This window comes from Triticum aestivum, chromosome 4A, assembly GCF_018294505.1.
Source record: "Triticum aestivum cultivar Chinese Spring chromosome 4A, IWGSC CS RefSeq v2.1, whole genome shotgun sequence".
NCBI classification, from domain to species: Eukaryota; Viridiplantae; Streptophyta; class Magnoliopsida; order Poales; family Poaceae; genus Triticum; species Triticum aestivum.
The window spans coordinates 599424515-599431837 of record NC_057803.1 but is presented as its reverse complement, the minus strand read 5'-3'; the positions used below and the strand labels follow the sequence as shown (position 1 = coordinate 599431837).

General features: G+C 43.0%; 1 long non-coding RNA gene across 1 annotated transcript; it reads right to left on the bottom strand.

The window, feature by feature from the left end:
• Nucleotides 1-627: 627 nt before the first annotated feature.
• Nucleotides 628-4222, bottom strand: LOC123082498 (uncharacterized). The gene is made up of 4 exons (XR_006439039.1): nucleotides 3827-4222; nucleotides 3088-3126; nucleotides 1271-1533; nucleotides 628-687 (listed from the first exon to the last, which is right to left on the bottom strand). It is a non-coding gene; the product is annotated as an uncharacterized lncRNA (long non-coding RNA).
• Nucleotides 4223-7323: the final 3101 nt, after the last annotated feature.

Genomic DNA, 7323 nt, shown 5'->3' with positions numbered 1-7323 from the left:
AACAAAAATCTACTTAGACATCATTGGATAGCAACACATCATTGGATAATAATATGAAGCATAAAGCACCATGTTCAAGTAGAGGCTACAGCAGGTTGCGGGAGAGTGGACCGCTGTAGATAGAGGGGGGAAGGTGATGGAGATGTTGTTGAAGATGGCGAAGGTGTTGGTGAAGATCGCGGTGATGATGATGATAGCCACGGCAGCATTCCGGCGCCACTGGAAGAGAAGGGGAGAGGGGGCCCCTTCGTCTTCTTCTTCCTTGACCTCCTCCCTAGATGGGAGAAGGGTTTCCCCTCTGGTCCTTGGCCTCCATTGCGTGGGAGGGGCGAGAGCTCCTCCGAGATTGGATCTATCTCTCTGTTTCTCTCCGTTTCTGCGTTCTGTTCTGCTGCCCTTTCACCATTTCTTTTATATCCGGAGATCCGTAACTCTGATTGGACTGAAACCTTCGCCGTGATTTTTCTCTCCAAAAAATAGCTTTCTTGCGGCCGAAGAAGGGCATCAACCGCCTTATGGGTGGCCCATGAGGGTGGGGGCGCGCCCTCCTGGGGAGGGCGTGGGCCCCTGCCTCGTGGCCACCTCGGACACCGTTTCGCGTTGATCTTTCTCCCAGATTTTCCAAATATTCCAAAAATAAGCTCCGTCCGTTTTTATCCCGTTTGGACTCCGTTTGATATGGATATTCTGCGAAACCAAAAACATGCAACAGACAGGAACTGAGACTGGGCACTGGATCAATATGTTAGTCCCAAAAATAGTATAAAAAGTTACCAAAAAGTATATGAAAGTTGAATAATATTGGCATGGAACAATCAAAAATTATAGATACGACGGAGACGTATCATGGGGGCGTCGTTGTCGTTGTCGTTGCCGTCGTATAGCAGGTTTCAAATCCACTCAAACATATGCAAAAGATTTCTCTGATTATTTTCTATGGGTCAATCAAATGAATTGTGGTGCAAACACAATGACATAACAACGCAATGTAATCCTCTATTTTTCCTATTCTTGTGTTGTTACAATCTTGCAAATCGAATAGGCTCTTTATATTTTTGTTTATAATCTATTAAACATTACATATTGGTTTGTGTGCAGACATGGAATGGCATAACACACGAGAGTCATTACAATCACAATTTATTTGGTTTTCAGTTTTGTAATGCTTCAAAAAATGAAATCTAAGACATCACCAAATCAGTATTTTCTAAACAACTTGTTGTACTAAATCAGCGACACTTAATATGGAATTGAGGGAGTATTTTCTTACACATGTTGTCCTGTTATGCCGCTTATTCCGGTCTTTGCCTTCCTGGGAACCCTCGTGCCCAAATCAATGACAATACCCCTGCCACACCAGATCAGGGGTAGAGTCGTGTAACTTTTATTTTTACATGAGATGATGTCTTCAACAACGACACAAACAAATGTAACATTAAAGAAAATCAAACTATGACGTGGATGTAGATCAGGAGCTCCCCTCTCTGTGGTTTTTGCCTCTTTGGTAGGAGTTGACTGCCTTCGATGCAAAGACTGCAAGAGGAATGCTTTGATATAATAAAACCTCTAATAACAAGATGATGCCCCGCGCGTTGCGGCGGGATTTGTCATGAATTGTTTTTAGAGCAAACTTCATACATCAAAGAAGAAAACCATCTGTATCAAATAATATGATTTTCATACATATAGGTAATGATTCAAAGTGGTCATGTTTGGAAATTATAAATATGGGTTCTTTATGTTATTTATTTTTGCAATTTCATATGTGTATTTCTTGTGAGCTTCCCTTACTGAAATAACAAAGGAATATGGTTGATTATTATCTGAAGAATTCGGTCACACGCTGGGGAAGACATGCATGCGTTGTCAATCAAGGAATATGCCGCAAGGCAAAAATGTAAAATGAAAAGAAGTAGAGGGCAAACTAATCTTCAGTACTTGCTGCTTCGGTTTGTCCATTTGTACTGGCTATCTATCTGTGTTTGAAATGACAAAGTGAAATAAGGGTGCTTAGTAATAATTACTACGACCTACTATAACAATAAAATTTCATATTGTGGATCTGGAAATGCAAAATATCAAATGACAACACATAATGTCGTTGCCATCCAAAGGTAAACAGAACACATCCAAGCAACTGTTACATAAAAAAAATTGGCAGCAGTGAACAGTTTGACATCATCTATAGATCTAATATCTGAAAACAAATTGTTGCAACTGTTGAGAGATTATCTTAAAGATCATATCAGAAAGAAGGACTGCTACAAAGTTGCGAGAATCATGCACCACAGCACTGCATTCTCGCTAATAAACAAAAGACAGATCCAAAAGGATTTACGTAAAACTTTAGACAAAGTGAAATGTTAAGAACAACAAATTCTAGTAACAATCATAGTCCATCACCGCCAAATAACACAACCATAGTACTCACATCTTTCTGACATGTCCAACTACAACTGCCAAAACATGGATCATAGATATTAATCAGCAAAACCAAACCTAACATTCACACATTGGCAAGACAATAAATTTTAGATAAATATCCTGAAAATGTGCAGATTGTGTCAACAAAGTTAACGCAAATACATGTGGTCCCATGATTCTTTTGTTGTATGAGAATGTATCTAAGTGATCATAGGTGACGACCAATGTTATATAGTTAATTATCTTCTTTTTCGCATAGCGCGATGTTGCCCTGCATGATGTTTTTTTTAGCATTATTAGGATGGTATTAAATGGATATTATGGCAAGTTAGTTAATTCTAAAGAGCTGGTTCAATCTGTTAGATTTGTGTGATGCATCCTACATTGATATGTATTTTTGTTACTGGCATTACTCCACTTGTCCTGAATGTTTTTTGATTTCTTGTTGTTTGTAGTGCTGCACAAAGATAATATGGGGAATATAGTTAATTGCTGGATATAATTTATTGGCCCAGGTGCTAAAGCATAGCTCGCTAGTTCCCAGTTCAATCTATACTTACCAACATGGGGCCTAAGAATGATATGGTAAGGTTGAGACTGCAAGAATCGACAAATTAGAAAGACACGGGTAGTTGTGCATGTGCAAAAAAGTTAGATATTTACCATACATGTTGGTTTCACTTTTAGTTATAACACAATACCCTGCAAAAAAATATGTAAAAAGGAAGATTAGCTTGCAATTCTGCATCTCAAATTGACATATCTACGGATGCCTACCAAGACAAAATAACTGGTCTGAACCTGAAAAAGGAAAAAAAATATAACCAAATAAACTATAGAAAAAGAATACTAATCAGAGGAGGAATCGTTCCTAGCATGCGTATTGACTGTGCTTGCTTGGAATGAAAAAACGCTTAGTAGTCCTCACCTACATGTCATGGTGCACGGATCTGGGAGTTAACAAATGGCATTAGTGGAAATTAATGATTGGGGGTACCAACACATTTGTGGTTTTATTTTCCGGCTTACCAAATGAAGCTAAATAAGATGCACTCTTGCCATGCCATTCACTGCAAAAACTGAATAGATGGTGTGAATCTGAACATTACTGAATTTCTGTCCTTTCGTTTATAGGCATTTATAGCCACGCCAGCTTAAGGGAAAGACAAATTGTAGCAGGACTTAAAATCCCTAAACACAGAAGAAATAGTGTGGCAATATGACTGAGAAACATATAAGTAAATGTAGTACAGCAGTCAGATCGTTTCAATCCTCATCATCTCAAACACAATCCTATAATATGAGCTTTGTATCGGCCAAGACCTGACTTCGGCAAGAAATTTAACTGATGCACTTCTAGGCACAACAACTTCTAAAAATCTCTAATATTTAAAAGACAGACCTGTAAAAATTGGATGGGCGGGGGATGAGTCGATGGATGCCATGAGGAAGAGGCTGCCGGGGGACCTGGGACAGAGAGGGCAGGCGACACCGGGAGCTGCAGGTGTGCCGCTGCAAACAGGCACAACACCAGCAAGCGAAGGGCATCAGCAACCGAGGCTTCAAATTCGCCCTACCATGAAGGTCAATGATTATGGGAGGAAGAAATCGACGACTCTCGAGCAGTAGCGTGGGCATGAATCTGTGGAGAAGGTGAAGAGGAAGAGAGGCTGCGGTAGGGAATACAGGAGGTTGGGATGCGGAACCCTTCACGAGTTCAGGGGGGAGGGAGGAATATAGTGCGCTGCCGTGCTTGGTGGAGAAGACGAAGTGGAGGGGGCGCGCCTATGCGGAAGAAGGAAGAAACGGTGCCTGCGGAACCTTCGGGAATATAGAAACAACCAGTGCTACTAAAAAAATAGTACAGATGAATTGATGGCTACCACTACATGCCCGTATAAATTGCCGTTTATTGGGCACCCCTAGCGAAGGACGCTTGCATGCAACAGTCTAGCGAAAGAAATTTTTTTTGCATGCAGGAGGCCTTGCTGGATGGAGAGTTCCACTGTGGTAAAAGCTTATGTGGCAAAGTGATGGGGTGGACAGTGTGCATGCTAAGAGAATAGGTAGAAGTGGGGAGCAACTTTTTAAGAATGTTAGATATTAGATGCAAGAGGAATGCTCTGATGTAAGGGGATTGGTGCGGGCTGCTTGTGCTATTGCCAGTTTGCTTCATTATCCTTGAAGTATTTTACAGGAAGGGAGGAATACAAGATTACTTTAAACAGTGGCCCAACTGAAACAAGTGTGCAAAGAGAAAAAAAAGTTTGGGCCTCTCTGCCCTCACCACCTTCCAACGCTGCCGCTTCCCTCGTCGCTGCGCTCAAAATATCACGTACCCGCCTCAAAAAAGGGCGCGCTCGCGCATTCCCACCCCCCTCCGCGAAGCCCGCTGCCACGCTGCCATCTCTGCCCTAGATCTCATGGAGGAAAACAGACCTCTATCTTCATCAGAGTCTCTCACGCGCAAAATCATCATCTCCATACTCAAATGCACCATCCAGAAAAAAATGTCATATTGGCGCTGGGGTGCAAAGGTTTCACGTGCCATAAACGGCGGTGAGAACACTAAGTTCTTCCACGTGTCTGCCTCTCAACGCCTACGCAAAAACAAAATCTTCACCCTCTCTCGAGATGGCTCTGAATACTCTGCTCACCAGCAAAAAGCTGAAATCCTACGTGACTTCTTCGTGTCACTAATTGGCACCGCCGTTCCAACATCCTGGGCCTTTGATCTAAATTCTATTTACCCACAGCCGGTGGCCGGGTTACACACCTTAGATGAGCCCTTCTCCGAAGAGGAAATCAAGCTCGCCTTCTTCACAATGAATCCCCAAGCCAGCCCTGGACCGGACGGGTTCGAACCCTCTTTCTACAGATCCTTCTGGCCTTTAGTCAAAAATCCAATCCTGTCCTTCTTCTCCTTATTCCATCAAGGCTTAGCAGACACTGAACGCCTAAATCGTGCCCACATCGTCCTCCTCCCCAAAAAGGAGGCGCCAACCCCGCCGGACGCCTGTGGTCAAACTGTGGTCAAACAATGGTCAAACTACTTATTCAAGAAATATTAGTGTTACTAAATAATTATTTTAGTTTTTTGAATTTTGGTCAAATCTGGTCAAACATTGGTCAAACTATGGTCAAACTATGGTCAAACTGTGGTCAAAATACTTATTCAAGAAATATTAGTGTTACTAAATAATAATTGTTTTTTAGAACAATAGTTTCAAACTCAAACAGTGAAATGTGTGACTTCATGCTCAAGCTAAATTCTTGAGGGTTAATAGGATTGACATCTTACTATTGTGAGGAAACAACAAGTGCAGACTTGGAAACGAGGGAGAATAGAACCCGGAAGTTAAGCATGCTCAGGCTGGAGTAGTGAAAGGATGGGTGACCGTCCGGGAAGTTAGATGATTTGGAATGATGAGGGGTGATTAGAGACTGGAGGTTAAATTGAGCAGTGATGAGGGGTGATTAGAGATTAAAATAATTCAGAAATTTGAAAATAAAAAAATTTCAAAAAAAAATTAAAAAAAAATCATAAAATTTCCTTTAGTACCGGTTGGTGTTACCAACCGGGACTAAAGGTGGACCTCCAAGCAGCGGCCACGTGGAGGGCCTTTAGTTCCGGTTCGTATAAGAACCGGGACTAAAGGGGGAGGCTTTAGTAACGACCCTTTAGTCCCGGTTCCAGAACCGGGACTAAAGGCCCTTTATCTACTAGTGTTTAGGCCCATCTCACTACAAAACTGCCCGATCAAAGCTGTCGCCAAAGTGACCACTTCTCGTCTAAAGCTGCTCATCCCTCTGCTGGTTCATGGCAACCAGACTGGCTTCATCTCTGGAAGAAACATCGCCGAAAACTTTGTATTTGCAGCTGATCTTATTAGCTCTTGCCACACCCGAAAAAAACCAACGATGGTCTTTAAGTTAGACTTCAAAAAAGCTTTCGATTCAGTAGCATGGCCTGCCCTCGACAAAATCCTGCACGAACTTCTCTTCCGCAGTTGGATACAAAATCTTCTTCTCACAGGCAAAACGACAGTACTTTTGAACGGGATCCCAGGCAATTGGATTCAATGCAAAAATGGTTTGAGGCAGGGAGACCCTGTCTCACCCTACCTCTTCCTCATCGTAGCCGACCTTCTCCAGCAGCTCGTCGTCCAGAACTCTGAGCCGTCCCTCCACCACCCCATCTTCTCCCACCTGCCTCCCATTGTCCTCCAATACGCCGATGACACACTCATCGTCGCAGCCGCCTCTCCCTCCGCCGCCTCAACCCTTAAAATTCTCCTAAACAATTTCGCACATGCCACGGGCCTCGCCATCAACTTCTCCAAAACTACCCTAGCCACTCTGCACACAGACGATGACACGACCGCTTCCATCGCCCTTGCCATGGGGTGTTCATGTGCCTCCTTCCCGCAAATATACCTTGGTCTCCCTCTCGCTCCGACCAAACCTCTCACCAATGTTTTCAACCCCCTAGTAGAGCGTGCTAGGAAACTTCTTACCGGCTGGCGGGCCAAACTTCTCGATAAAGGCGATCGACTCATACTCATCTCCGCGGTTCTGGATTCAATCCTCACCTACTTCAAGTCTGTCTTTCACATCCCAAAGAAAACAATCAAAACTTTGGACTCGCTGAGAAGGGGTTTTTTTGGGCAGGAGAGGATGCCTGCTCAGGTGCTCAATGTCTTATTGCTTGGAAAAATGTCTGTTTACCAAAAAAATCGATGGTCTAGGGCTTAAAAACTTACATGTTTAAAACAACTGCCTTCTTATGAAATTTGCAGCTAAAGCTCTCTCCACCGCCCAAACACCCTGGCTTGAGTGGCTTGATCTTCAACATCCGAACACCTTATTATCCCCTCCACCACAAACCTCCTTTCTATG